At 33.8% G+C, this 14,836-nt stretch overlaps 1 long non-coding RNA gene across 1 annotated transcript in view; it reads right to left on the bottom strand.

Moving 5' to 3' along the window:
* Positions 1-1,120: 1,120 nt before the first annotated feature.
* The window catches only part of LOC142225666 (uncharacterized), a 107,010-nt gene continuing 93,294 nt past the window's right edge, over positions 1,121-14,836 (bottom strand). The window contains exons 2-3 of the long non-coding RNA XR_012719360.1: positions 1,332-1,376; positions 1,121-1,185 (exon numbers count right to left, since the gene is read on the bottom strand). This is a non-coding gene — a long non-coding RNA (uncharacterized LOC142225666). The remainder of the gene's footprint in view (positions 1,186-1,331; positions 1,377-14,836) is intronic.

The following is a 14,836-nucleotide window of genomic DNA, read 5'->3' as shown; positions in this document are numbered from 1 at the left end:
GCCCGATAATAAAAATTGGTTAACAGTCTCTTTAAAATGTCGACGACTAAACTATTTTTAAATCAATCATTCCACAGTACAGAGAAATTAAATAATTAAAGGAACAACAAACCGTTTTACTATTATGAAAATTTTCATACATTAAAATTAAACTTTCTTTAAGCTTTATTATAAAAACTTATAAAAAAGTACTTTATTATAAAAACTTATGATGGAAGTTCTTAATACAATGTTTTTTGTGAATAAAAATTATGACCACGTGGAACAGAGAGTAGTTCATTTGAACTCGCTGTTTGGACATTTTGACTTATCCTTTTTTATTCATCGTAGGTAATTTTTTCACATATCTTGCTGGAAAAAATGGAAACAATAATGAAACTTGTTAAAAATTAACACCATATAATAAAATATAATTTTTAATTCTTCATTTTAGCTTGTAACTTACCATATTTGGGGCATTTTAAGGAATTCAACTTTTCTTTGGAAAACGTATCTCATAAAATTTGTACCTGAAACAATTAGAGAAATAATGAAGTATTCTAAATAAACTCATAATACTGTGTTGTTATCGATGTGAAGGATATAATAAAATAAATATTCTAGTTGAAAGAAAGCCAAAGTTTTAATATAAAACTTACCAATTCTCTATTAAATTGTACGCTGAGGGGAAATATAAAAAGTTGTCCAAATTTATTTGGGTTACTCTGAAATTAAATGTTTATTTTTTACATTAAATAAAATTATTAAATAGGTTTTGAAAAAATCTAATGAAAAAAATAATAATATGCATAAAAAACCAAATATTCTTGATAACCCTAGACAGTCGTCATTCGTCAAAATGACGGCACGTAATTTCATTTTCGATTTAAAATGCATTTTAGTCTATTGGGAAATGGTAAATTTAAGTTATACTAATTCGACCGTTTTATGAATTTTTGTTTTATACTACTTAAAACCAAATTGAATAAGAAAATAAATTCAAGTTTGGTTCACTTTTTCGCTCTAGATGAAAATTATACCGTCTTGAAATCAGCCGTAGTCAAAATGACGAAGGATGACGTTAATGTACAAAAAATAAGGATGACTGTCCAGGGTTAAAAGAAAGTTAAAGAATCCTTACCAATTCACTATTAAATTACAGGCAAAGGAGTACTAAAAATTTGTCCAAATTTTTAAGGGGTTATTCTGAAATTAAATATTTGTTTTTACATTTAAAATATTACATTGGTTTCCAAAAAAATTGATGAAAGAAATACTAAAATAAGGTATTAAAAACCTGTAATTTTGATGATAAAAAGGTCACAAAAACGTAAATATTCTAGAAAACATACCAATTCTCTATTTTTTTAATTTGTTCGAATCCATCTGGAGTTGCTCTGAAATTAAATATTGTTTTTACAACAAAGTAAAGTCTAAAGTCGGGCGGAGCCGGCTATATTATACCCTTCACCACTATGTAGGCAAACATTTGTGTTACCATCTCAACTACTTAAAATTTGCTGGGAGCTATATAAAAGTTTGCATTTCCAGATACAAATACTTTTAATGGAAACATTTTTTTGTACTTCTACAAAAACTCTTGAATTAAAATTTAAATCGGCTAACGCCCTGGGATGAAACACAGTGTTAGTAAAAAATATGGGAAATATGAAGCGAGAGAAATTTTAATGCAATTGTACAAAAGAGATTTATGATTTTTCAGGCGATACATATGTATTCGAGATATAGGACAATTAGAGTAATATTTACTCTTTTTGCTACTCAGCAGTGGCGATTTTACAAGGATATTGGTTAGATCTCGCCAAGATATTTGGTCAAGTATGGGTTGTGATATATTATTTGGTCTAGTCGGGTGACTTGGAGCCTTATTTAAAACTCATCCGTTCTGTGGAAATTTTGGCATTGCAGTGTGTAGGATATGGCTAAGATATAGGGAAATCATCACAGAATTTTGTGTAAAGTGTGAGAATTTTGGCCATATTTGTATTCTCTGAGGAAACTATCCAGTCAGTTGGAGGAAAATCCCATTGAAAATGGGTCTAAAATATGAAACAGTCTACCATATTTCCCCAACTCTGGTGTACGTATATATGGGAGCTATATACAATCTGAACCAATTTTGACTAAATTTGACATGCATAGTTAGAATAATAATTCTGCTATCTGTGCGAAATTTCACGTATATGGGAGTATAACTTTGGCCCACCTGGTCATATGAGTGCAAATCGGACGGGAGATACATATGGGAGCCATATCTAAATCTGAACCGATTTTAACAAAATTTGACACACTTAACGATACTATTAAACGTACCCCTTGTGCAAAATTTGAAGCAAATCACGGCAAAACTCTGCCTTTTGTGCACCCTCAAAAAAAATCGCTTCTCTAACATATGTTCCAAACATATTTTGCAGGAAGCACATATATTATTGGATACCGCCGAAACATTAATATGTTTGTTTTATGTGAGCATATTATATGTTTGGAAGCATTTTGAGTCCAAAAATGGTATATGTTTGGAAGAATTCCCCAAAGAAGATTGTGTTCATTCCCTCACATATTTTTAACTTCCACAAAATTTTTGAGTTTTTCGCATCTTTTTCTGTAATACAAATATGCTGTTTTTTTCAAATGTCTATTTTCTTGGTTCCGAATATCTATTCTCTTTATTCCGAATACTCAATCTACTATTCAAATTAAATAATATTTAGACTTAAGCACACCAAATTTTTGGCCATATTATAAAACAGTTTTCCGAAACAACATACAAGCGGTTTCACAGAAATTGCTCTCATTTCATTCTCTCGCTGTGTTATGTTGATATCTGTTTATTTAACCCTCCCGGTTTCCATCTCTATTTCTCTAGTATCACGACATATATATGTTTACTCGAAATTTGTAAATTTATATATGTTTACATTCACGCATATTATTTTTATGAAACATTCATGCCCCAAACATAATATATTCTAACATATTAACATATGTGTCCCAAACATTTTGTGTTAGTTTAGGAACATTACATGTTTGCACTTAAATATATTGTGTTTACAAATTGTGCCCGAAACACATTTTGTTTATATCGGAACATATGAAAAACATATTTTTCTAACAGTGTGGCCATATAAGTTCAAATCGGACGAAAGATATATATGGGAGCTATATCTAAATTTAAACCGATTTCAATCAAATTTACCAAGCATTGGTAGAATGTCAATGCTACCCTCTTTGCAAAATTTCACGAAGATCGGTAGTAAACTTTGGCCTCTGTGGTCATATGAGTCTAAATCGGACGAAAGATATATATGGGAGTTATATCTAAATCTGAACCGATTTGGCTGATATTTTGGAAGATTTTCGAGATTCATAAAATATTTGGATGTACGGTATTTCAAGCAAATCGGTTGATAAACACGCTAACTATGACCACATCGGAGATAAATATATATGGCAGCTATATCTAAATCTGAACCGATTTTTTCCAAAACCAATAGCGATTGTCTCTGTCCCAAGAAACGGCCCTATGCCAAATTTGAGGACGATCGGACTTAAATTGCGAGCTGTACTTTGTGCACAAAATTACATATACAGACAGACGGACAGACATACAGACAGACAGACGGACATCGCTAAATCGACTCAGAATTTAATTCTAAGCCGATCGGTATACTAAAAGATGGGTCTATGACCAATATTTCTTGGCGTTACATACAAATGCACAAACTTATTATACCCTGTACCACAGTAGTGGTGAAGGGTATAAAAATACTTACCAATTTATGAATAAACTATACGCTGAGATATAACAAAAATTTTCCAATTTCATCTGGAATTGAATATTATTTTTTACATAGAATAATAAAAATTTTAATACACTTTCAATTTCAACATATGTTCCTAAATATTCTTAATAATTTTTTTCTAAACTACCGATAAAATATTAATAACTTTCATTTAAAATGTTTAATAAACAAACACCAATATATGTCTCAAAAATCCAAAATATTCCATGCCTTTATATTCTCTTGTTGCATACCTACTTAAAAGATGCAACAGCCCACGCCAACTATACAACTGAAGCATGCCAAACAAAACCAAGCAAAGTCAAAACATTCCTACAACAACAAAAACACACGTGCCTTTATTGAAAACAACACCTCATCAAGCCAAATAAACCATCCGCGAAAAACAAACACACACAAACCACTAAATGAACAAAAATAAAAACAACCCCACGCTCATGTATACACAACACAACTCAAGTAACATCATCTTTACATTAATCACATTCCACTATGCCGATAAAGATCTCTGTAATATGCATTAGTTCATCGCATCTGCTGACAATTTACTCTAAGAATAATATTCGTAAAGGCACACCAGTTTATGAACGATGAAACGTTTAACTTAAAATTTGCAAGATTGTCATGAAATGTTATCTACCATTCTTGACGAAAATGTCTATAAATTTAATTACATGTGAACTAAAAATATTTCATCAGTAAGAAATTGCTATCAACTTTCAAGTTCATTTTTCGTAAAAAAATATTTTCTCATACAAAAAAATCTTATAGTAAAATTGTAAAATTTCCTTTCGAGTAGTTAATTTTCGTTGAAGATACGAAAAATGAACTAAAATTCTGGAAAATTCTTGTAATAAATTATTGTAAAAATCTTCTTAAATTTACGAGACACTTTTTTTCTGTGTATGTGTGGACATGTGCTTTGTTTATCATTTTGACATTATGGGTACAATTATTTTCCTTGGTTCGTCAAAAGATATTGGAACGTATGACGAGTAAGTTAAAATATTCAGACAAAGAAAATTAAGAAAAAAAAAACAAGTGGGTAAAGTAAAAAGTCGGGCGGTGCCGACTATATCATACCCTAAAACACCCTTACTGAATTACTAAAAATTGTTTGTGGGGTATCAATGGGGTATTGGAAGACAAACCGCATTTCCATATTTAAGAACATTAAGGGGTACATGGTTATGGGAGTTTTATTACAATCTGAACAGGAATGTCTGATATTAGGAGCTATAGTTGATTCTGAACCTACAGAGGTAGTGTGCCGCTAATATTGAGTCCATTATTAAAAAAGAAGAAATCGCTACATTAGTGTGGGTAATGAATCAAAATTTGTGGAACTTGGGAAATATATTTATGTAAGAGATACTTGTAAGTCTAATAACGCACAGTAGTTCCAAATCGCTTTTACTTTTACAAGTTTTATCCAGCAAAGAAAAAATCATCGAAATCGGAGTTTACAGCTAAAACAAAATTTCATACCCCCGAGGTGACCAACTTTCAACGCCTACGGGTCAGCTCGTGGACCCACAAATTGGCAAACATAGAAGAAAACACTTCAGCTTTCACACACAGAAAAAATTATTTTGCGATCTTTATCCGTTCAAAAGTTACAGAATTATTTCCAAAAAAGCGATTTGGAACCACTGTGCAACGATCGGCTAATACATAAATATTAGAAATTTGAGCAACATTAGTTAATAAATAAGACTTATGGCCAAATTTGGGAAAATTGAGCGATGCATATATGTAGGAGCCACCGTGCAATGGTTAGCATGCCCGCCTTGCATACACAAGGTCGTGGGCATGCATGCCCGCCTTGCATACACAAGGTCGTTTTTCAGCGGTGGATTATCCCACCTCAGTAATGCTGGTATCATTTGTGAGGGTTTCAAAGCTTCTCTAAGTGGTTTCACAGCAATGTGGAACACCGTTCGGACTTGAGCTTAACAGGTTGGCTGATAAGTCCCCGGTCTGACACAAAGATGGCGTCGCTAGTATTAAATGCATATTATTTTTATATTGTACCAACCTTCAAATGATTCGTGTCAAAATTTGACGTCTGTAAGTCAATTAGTTTGTGAGATAGAGCGTCTTTTGCTTGATAATGAGTTTCCGGATTCTGCCCCAGGGAAATCAACAATAATTGATTGGTATGCAAAATTCAAGCGTGGTGAAATGAGCATGGAGGACTGTGATCGCAGTGGACGCCCGAAAGAGGTGGTTACCGACGAAAACATCAAAAAAATCCACAAAATGATTTTGAATGACCGTAAAATGAAGTTGATCTTAAAGATATCAAAGGAACGTGTTGGTCATATCATTCATCATTATTTGGATATGCGTAAGCTCTGTGCAAAATGGGCGCCACGCGAGCCCACATTTGACCAAAAACAACAACGTGTTGATGATTCTGAGCGGTGTTTGCAGCTGTTAACTCGTAATACACCCGAGTTGTTCCATCGATATGTGACAATGGATGAAACATGGCTCCATCACTACACTCCTGAGTCCAATCGACAGTCGGCTGAGTGGACAGCGACCGGTGAACCGTCTCCGAAGCGTGGAAAGACTCAAATATCCGCTGGCAAAGTAATGGCCTCTGTGTTTTGGGATGCGCATGGAATAATTTTTATCGATTATCTTGAAAAGGGAAAAGCCATCAACAGTGACATATAATAGTCACTGTTGATGGCGTTATTGGAGCGTTTGAAGGTCGAAATCGCGGCTAAACTGCCCCGTATGAAGAAGAAAAAAGTGTTGTTCCACCAACACAACGCACCGTGCCACAAGTCATTGAGCACGATGGCAAAAATTCATGAATTGGGCTCCGAATTGCTTCCCCACCTACCGTATTCTCCAGATCTGGCCCTCAGCGACCTTTTCTTTTTCTCAGACCTCAAAAGGATGTTCGCAGGGAAAAAATTGGCTGCAATGAAGAGGTGATTGCCGAAACTGAGGCCTATTTTGAGGCAAAACCGAAGAAGTACTATCAAAATGGTATCAAAAAATTGGAAATTCGTTATAATCGTTGTATCGCTCTTGAAGGGAATATGTTGAATAATAAAAACGAATTTTGACAAAAAAAAATGTGTTTTTCTTTGTTATTTAGACCGGGGACTTATCAGCCAACCTGTTAACATGGAATCGGGTAGCACTCAGTGATAAGAGAGAAGTTCACAATGGTGTGGTATCACAATGGACTGAATAGTCTAAGTGAGCCTGATACATCGGGCTGCCACCTAACCTAACCTATGTGGTAGCTATATATAAATCTGAACCTATTTGGATGAAATTTTCCAGGTTTGGTTGATAACACAGAAGGTTCTAAACTTGAATAAAATCGGTTACTATGCGAGCTATACCTAAATCTAAACCGATTTCGATCAAAATCGGTCAACAATTGCGACCGGAATTCTGCGAACAACAAATACATGGAGCGCTAGATCCACGCAGGAGGTGATTGTGAGTCGATCGGTATATATTTTATGGGGTTTAAAATAAATATTTTTGGTAGGCACATTTTTTGGCAGATCACCACTATGAGGTTTAGGGTATAAAAAAAATCAATGGATTTTCCGATCGACCAAAAAAACTTTATATATAAAACAATAACCATGTAACCTAAGGTTTCCTTACCTCTACCAGCTGAGGAAGCATTACTTACTTGAAAATAAAAAAACAACAGTATCGTATGAGAGATTTGGGCAAAGATCGAGACTGCAATATCTACCCTAGCTACAAAATGCTCCAAGAATATATAATAAAACAACTTTAAAAAAAAAAACAAGTATATACGGCCGTAAGTTCGGCCAGGCCGAGGCTTATGTACCCTCCATCATGGATTGCGTAGAAACTTCTTCTAAACTCTGCCACCCACAATCGAATTACTTAAGTTGCGGTAACGCTTGCCGATGGCAAGGTATCTTATAACCTCCTAACACCATCCTCTAAATTGTATGTAAGTCCATACGTGGTATATATTAAATCAAACAAGATCGATCCAATACGTATATAATTCAGTTTGACAAAGTAGACATAACATTTTGACAAAATTTTCTACAGAAATAAAATTTTAACAAAATTTTCTATAGAAATAAAATTTTCACAAAATTTTCTATAGAAATAAAAATTTTCACAAAATTTTCTATAGAAAGAAAATTTTGACAAAAATGTCTACAGAAATAAAATTTTAACAAAATTTTCTATAGAAATAAACTTTTGACAAAATTTTCTATAGAAATAAAATCTTGGTAGATTATTTTTGGCTCGAGTGGCAACCATGATTATGAACCGATATGGACCAATTTTTGTGTGATTGGACCAATTTTGGTATGGTTGTTAGCGACCATATACTAACACCACATTCCTAATTTGAACCAGATCGGATGAATTTTGCTCTTCCAAGAGGCTCAGGAGGTCAAATCTGGAGAACGTTTTATATGGGGGCTATATATAATTATGGACCGATATGGACCAATTCTGGCACGGTTGTTAAAGATCATATACCAATACCATGTACCAAATTTCAGCCGGATCGGATGAAATTTGCTTCTCTTAGAGGCTCCGCAACCCAAATCTGGGGATCGGTTTATATGTGCGCTATATATAATTATGGACCGATGTGGACCAATTTTTGCATGGTTGTTAGAGACCATATACCAACATCATGTACCAAATTTCAGCCGGATCGGATGAAATTTGCTTCTCTTTGAGGCTCCGCAAGCCAAATCTGGGGATCGGTTTATATGGGGGCTATATATAATTATGGACCGATGTCGACCAATTTTTGCATGATTGTTAGAGACCATATACTAACACCATGTACCAAATTTCAGCCGGATCGGATTAAATATGCTTATCTTAGAGGCTCCACAAGCCAAATCTGGGGATCGGTTTATATGGGGGCTATATATGGACCGATATGGACCAATTTTTGCATGGTTGTTAGAGACCATACACCAACACCATGTACCAAATTTCAGCCGGATCGGATGAAATATGCTTCTCTTAGAGGCTCCACAAACCAAATCTGGGGATCGGTTTATATGGGGGCTATATATAATTATGGACCGATGTGGACCAATTTTTGCATGGTTGTTAGAGACCATATACCAACATCATGTACCAAATTTCAGCCGGATCGGATGAAATTTGCTTCTCTTTGAGGCTCCGCAAGCCAAATCTGGGGATCGGTTTATATGGGGGCTATATATAATTATGGACCGATGTCGACCAAATTTTGCATGATTGTTAGAGACCATATACTAACACCATGTACCAAATTTCAGCCGGATCGGATTAAATATGCTTATTTTAGAGGCTCCACAAGCCAAATCTGGGGATGGGTTTATATGGGGGCTATATATAATTATGAACCGATATGGACCAATTTTTGCATGGTTGTTAGAGACCATATATCAACACCATGTACCAAATTTCAGCCGGATCGGATGAAATATGCTTCAGTTAGAGGCTCCACAACCCAAATCTGAGGGTCCCTTTATATGGGGACTATACGTAAAAGTGGACCGATATGGCCCATTTTCAATACCATCCGACCTACATCGATAACAACTACTTGTGCCAAGTTTCAAGTCGATAGCTTGTTTCGTTCGGAAGTTAGCGTGATTTCAACAGACGGACGGACGGACGGACATGCTTAGATCGACTCAGAATTTCACCACGACCCAGAATATATATACTTTATGGGGTCTTAGAGCAATATTTCGATGTGTTACAAACGGAATGACAAAGTTAATATACCCCCATCCTATGATGGAGGGTATAAAAATTCATATAATCTCATGTGTAGAAAATTTTATTTATGCATAGGTATGTAAACAATATTTTTATAATATTAAATTGAGCCGACGGGCTTTTTTGGCAGCAAATAAATCAATGACTTCTTCAGTCGGCACATTTATTCGGCGATGAACCGACATTAATGCCAATCCTTTGAGTCTACTCTCGCTAGTCGAATTTCTAAGATACGTCTTTAATCTCTTCATTGTTGAAAATGAACGTTCAGATGAGCACGTAGTAACTGCAGGGATGGAAAATGCAGTACTATAGTACTTTTTTCAAAACGTTTTCACCCCGGTCAGTAGCGTAGTACCCCCGTGAATGATTTAGTACCTTTTGTGTATACATTTTTGAGTCGATATCAGATTTATGGTACAATAGCTTTGACAAAATATTTTAATATTTTAAGAAAGTCTTTATCAACCTTATTTGCTAATAGTCTTACAAATATGGCAAAACAGACATGTTCATGTGGGAAGAAAATCTCGATTTTGTAAAAGACATAGTCAATCGATTTTTTATTTCGGTAGAAAATGTCAAAATTTTATTTCTATATAGAATTTTTGCAAAATTTTATTTTTATAGAAAATTTTGTCAAAATTTTATTTCAATTGAAAATTTTGTAAAAATTTTATTTCTATAGGAAATTTTTGCAAAATTTTATTTCTATAGAAAAAATTTTGCAAAATTTTATTTATATAGAAAATTTTGTCAAAATTTTATTTTCTTTAAAATCCAGTCTCTTGACAATAATTTTCCAGTGAAATTTTTGTTGAAATTTAGTAAAATGTACCTTTCCGCTCAAAAAATACCATTTTTGTACTTTCTTAAAAATTGTATTTTCCATCCCTGAGTAACTGGCAAAGTGACCAAAATTTTTAAAAGAATGTGCACGTTTGGAAATATCTCTTTATTGCTTCCATCGCTGAATTATGCAGGTTCTTTTCGCAGGTTTTGCGCCATTTCATTTACACATGTGTGTTTGGCTGTTTCGTTGTTGTTGCTATGGCCAAACAAAGCGAGTAATGTTCACAAAAAGAACAACAAACACACATAAAAAGCAGAAATGCATTTTCCAAAAATGATATTTGTGGTGCGAGAACAAAAACAAGTTGTTTTTTTTTTCGACCGTCGTTTGACGGGCTTTTCAACTAATATTCTATGATTTGTGCAAGTTTTATAGGTAAGCGTTTTTCAAAATAAAACCTCCAGCTTTTCTTCAACATCTTCGATAAGATTTTTCTATGCAGCTAAAAATATATATTTATTTATATAAAAATATTCATTCATTTTATTCATTCATTGTGCAAGGCCTGAATACGGCCTTGCACAATGTCATATTGGAATATGGAATATTTTTGTCGCGAAAGAAATTGTTTTCTAGAACATATACTTGGTTGCCGAAATCTGAAAACTTTTGACAAAACTTTTCCCATTTGAAGATAGTATTGCCCGAAATAATGGCAATCAAAAATATTATCCAAAATACGAGTATAAGAGATTGGATTTATCCACGAAGAACTATTACTACTCCACTAAAATTGTTTATACGCTCCACGCCAATGTAGTGATCAAGTTGATGTACACAGTTCTAATCGAGTTTTTCAACAATTTTAAATAATAATATATTTGTTGTATGAATAGGCGTACGAATGTCTCAGGGGAGGTGGCTTAGCCCCCCCCAAAAAAAATTTGCACCCCCTGAATTTGAGAACCTATTTAGGAGTTTCCATTGTTTTTAATATAATATTAAACAAGTAAATAAAACCGCAATAAAAAAACAAATTTATTATCCAAAAGCTCAATCCATTTCGTTTATATCAACCACTATTCTTTTCTGACTGTAAATCTTTAATAACCCACATTTCGAAGTTTCATTGTAATCCCAGCAAAAAAATTGGAAGTTGTTCCACAAACATTTCTTTAAAAGCCCATCCCAGAATCCCCCATCGATTTTTTTCAACTTCCGATGCAGTCCTTTTGGACAAATCCACAAACATTTCTTCTAAAGCGCATCTTGGGATCCTCCAATGCTATTTTTCTACTTCCGTTGCAGTCCTTATGGACAAGTATTAGAAAGTCTATTTTAGTGTAAATTTTTAACAATTAAATTTGGAAAAAATGGAAAATTAATAAAAAATAGAAAATTAATAAAAAAGTAAAAAATAATAATAAACAAAAAATAAATTTCATCCCCGCTGGGATTTGAACCTATGCCGTTTGACTTTTTCGCTTCCCTGGAAGTTCTTTTGAGAAGGTTTTGCAAATTACGAGAATTTTTCATTTTTTGTTGATTTTTAATAGAAAAAATTATACTTATACGAAAATATATGCCGAAAATAAAAACGATGCATAACATAAAAAAATATTTTTTTTAGAAAAATATTTGATAAAAAAATTGCCGCTGGTGAGATTTGAACCTGCGTTTCTTATTTTTTTCGTTCATACTAATAAAGAACATCTCGAGAAGCAATTAGAATGTTATTCCTTGGTGTCGTATTACGATCATATCACAAACATTTGAATTAACCTTTAGACGCTTTTTGTTCAATGGCGTTTGTGGCTGAGTGTGCTAAGGCGTTCTGTTATGGTGCCAGCAAACCCAGGTTCAACCCCTGGTCGGAGCGAAAAAGTTGTTCAAATTGTAAAAAATTAGATAATAGGAAAATGATAGTGTAAAAAATATGGTTGAAAAAAAAAAAGAAATTGGTTGAATTTTTTTTTCGCTTTTTAAATTTCTTCATTCAAATTAACTTCCAGGGCACAACTTCTAAAGCAATTTAAAGGATCCAAAAAGGGAGTACTTCCGTCCTATGACAAGCCCATGTAAAATTCATTGGAGATGATCCAAGTTTGCACTACTTCCGGATCACAGATTGGGGATCCAAACTACTTTTTTGGAAGCTCTTTTTTGCTGGGAAATTATTATTATTAGTTTATTTAAAATCATAATAAGATAAATATAAAAAAATAAAGGTAAACTATGGTTTTCGACCTAAATTTATGTTAACATATTGATATGTAATTAAATGAGATACCATATATTACAATGTGTTAAAATTTTGTGAACATTTTGGATATTAACTGGTGTTGTTATCTTTAGAAGATCAGGGAGTCATGGTGAGCCAAAAATTGTAAGTTGATTATCTTGGTACAACTGAAAACGATGTGTTTAATGTCCACTTGCTGCAAGCCGCACGCCGGACACATTTCCGCAGGTTTATTATTCAAGAGATGTTGGTGGGTTAGCGAGGTGTGGCCAAGTCGAAGACTTATGAATTTTTTAATCCATAATCTAGATACTGAATTAGGGAAAATTGGTGTAGTTTTATATGTCATCCCATTCTAAGTTTTCGTGGTGCTTTAGGTATTCATAGGCAAGTCGTTTCAAGTCATTCCAGTTGGGTACAATATATCGCAAGATAGGTGCATTTGAGGCAAATTTTGCTGCATCGTCCGCTAATGTATTTCCTAAGATACCCGCCCGCATGTCCCGGAATCCACATTATTTTAAATTTTGTATGGAATTTAATTAATATGTCCCTTATTTTTGACACTATGGCACTGCGATTGTTAATGTTTTGAATTGCCTTGATCGCTGATTGAATCTGAATATAATATAAATTTTCCACGTAAATTTGTATTTGTTGAGTGTCCAATAACATATATAGCGGCTGATTCGGCGGTTAATATTGACGTATTTTCATCCAGGATAGCCATGAAATCTGTTTGAAGTTTATTGTTAATTACTGCACAAGCAGTTGCAGTTTGTGTTTTAGAGCCATCTGTGAACAATAAGTTCCTTTTTTTTATTTGTAAAGGAAGAAGAAATTTCTTTGAATAAGGAGCAAAATTCCACAAGAGGTGTGTGTTTTTCCCCAAGCCGATAAGTTTTTCAACGAAAACCTTTTTGTTTAAATTCCATGGTGGTTTAGTGGGGAAATAAGCTTTATGTGGTTTGGGATCTATGCCCAATTTTGTAGCTAGCTTCATGGCTAGAAATAGAGAGGTGGTCGTCTCCATTTTATCAAATATATAAGAATATGTTTGCAATCAAAAGGTGGGTACCGTATTGATCTTTTAAAATTATATTTTTTCACTCCTAGGTTTCTTAAAACCAAGAGCGGTATTAGTTTGTTGGATGATTCACCTTGAAGTTGCGAAGTAGCGTTGGCATTAATTTAATTTTTGTTTAACCGCCTTTTTCAGTTTGAACCCAAGTAGAGAGTAGTATATCAGATATAAACTAATGAGCTGAATGGTAAAAAAGTTCTTTCTTTTGGATTTAAAAATATGAAATATATCAGAAAATAATAAAAATATGTATTTTCCATTTATATTTTTTTCCAGAATTTGCAAAGTATCATCAATATAATACCAAATATTACATTGTTTCCCATTATTTTTGTCTTTGATTGGTTCAAATTTTAATAGGCGATTTCAATGTGTGGAAATTTTGAAAAAGAATTGTTACTAAAATTAAATTACTGAGCTTCTTAATACACCTTTTTATGCTAAAAGACTACAACTTCACAAGAAGATTATAAATATGTAACCTGGAACTAAGAATTGAACTTGATATTCTATGCAGGTAATGTTTAACGAAATTAACTTTTAATTGAACAAAATTAAATTCGAATTATCTGTTTACTTTCAGAAAAACTGATTTAGTTTACAGGCTGCTGATTTATTGGAAATCTACATATTAGAAGGAACATGCTGACATGGTTATTATGACAAGGAAGATAATAATTTAAGGGGTGATACGGTCAAAATTTGGTCAAGGGAAAACGCGTGTAAATCGGCGAAATCGTTTATTTAAAAAATCAAATTAAATTTCTTTTTCAAGTTCAATTAGTATAAAATTCAGGAAAAATATTCACTTAGGCTTTCGCTTTTCCAAATCCGAATTGCCGGGCCGCACGCTTGACACCTGCCATCAGATTTTGTACAGCCACCTTGTCCACCTTCTTCGCCGCAGAAAGCCAGTTTGCCTTGAAGTGCTGCTCGTCCTTAGCAGTTTTTTGGTCTACTTTAGGTTCCGCTTGACAATAGCCCAGTATTTCTCAATTGGGCGGAGCTCTGGCGTGTTGGGAGGGTTCTTGTCCTTGGGAACCACCTGCACGTTGTTGGCGGCGTACCACTCCATGGCCTTTTACCGTAATGGCAAGATGCCAAATCCGGCCAAAACAGTACGGAACAACCGTGTTTCTTCAGGAAAG

The sequence above is a fragment of the Haematobia irritans genome, chromosome 2, assembly GCF_050003625.1.
Source record: "Haematobia irritans isolate KBUSLIRL chromosome 2, ASM5000362v1, whole genome shotgun sequence".
NCBI lineage: Eukaryota > Metazoa > Arthropoda > Insecta > Diptera > Muscidae > Haematobia > Haematobia irritans.
This window is presented reverse-complemented; position numbering and strand designations above follow the sequence as displayed.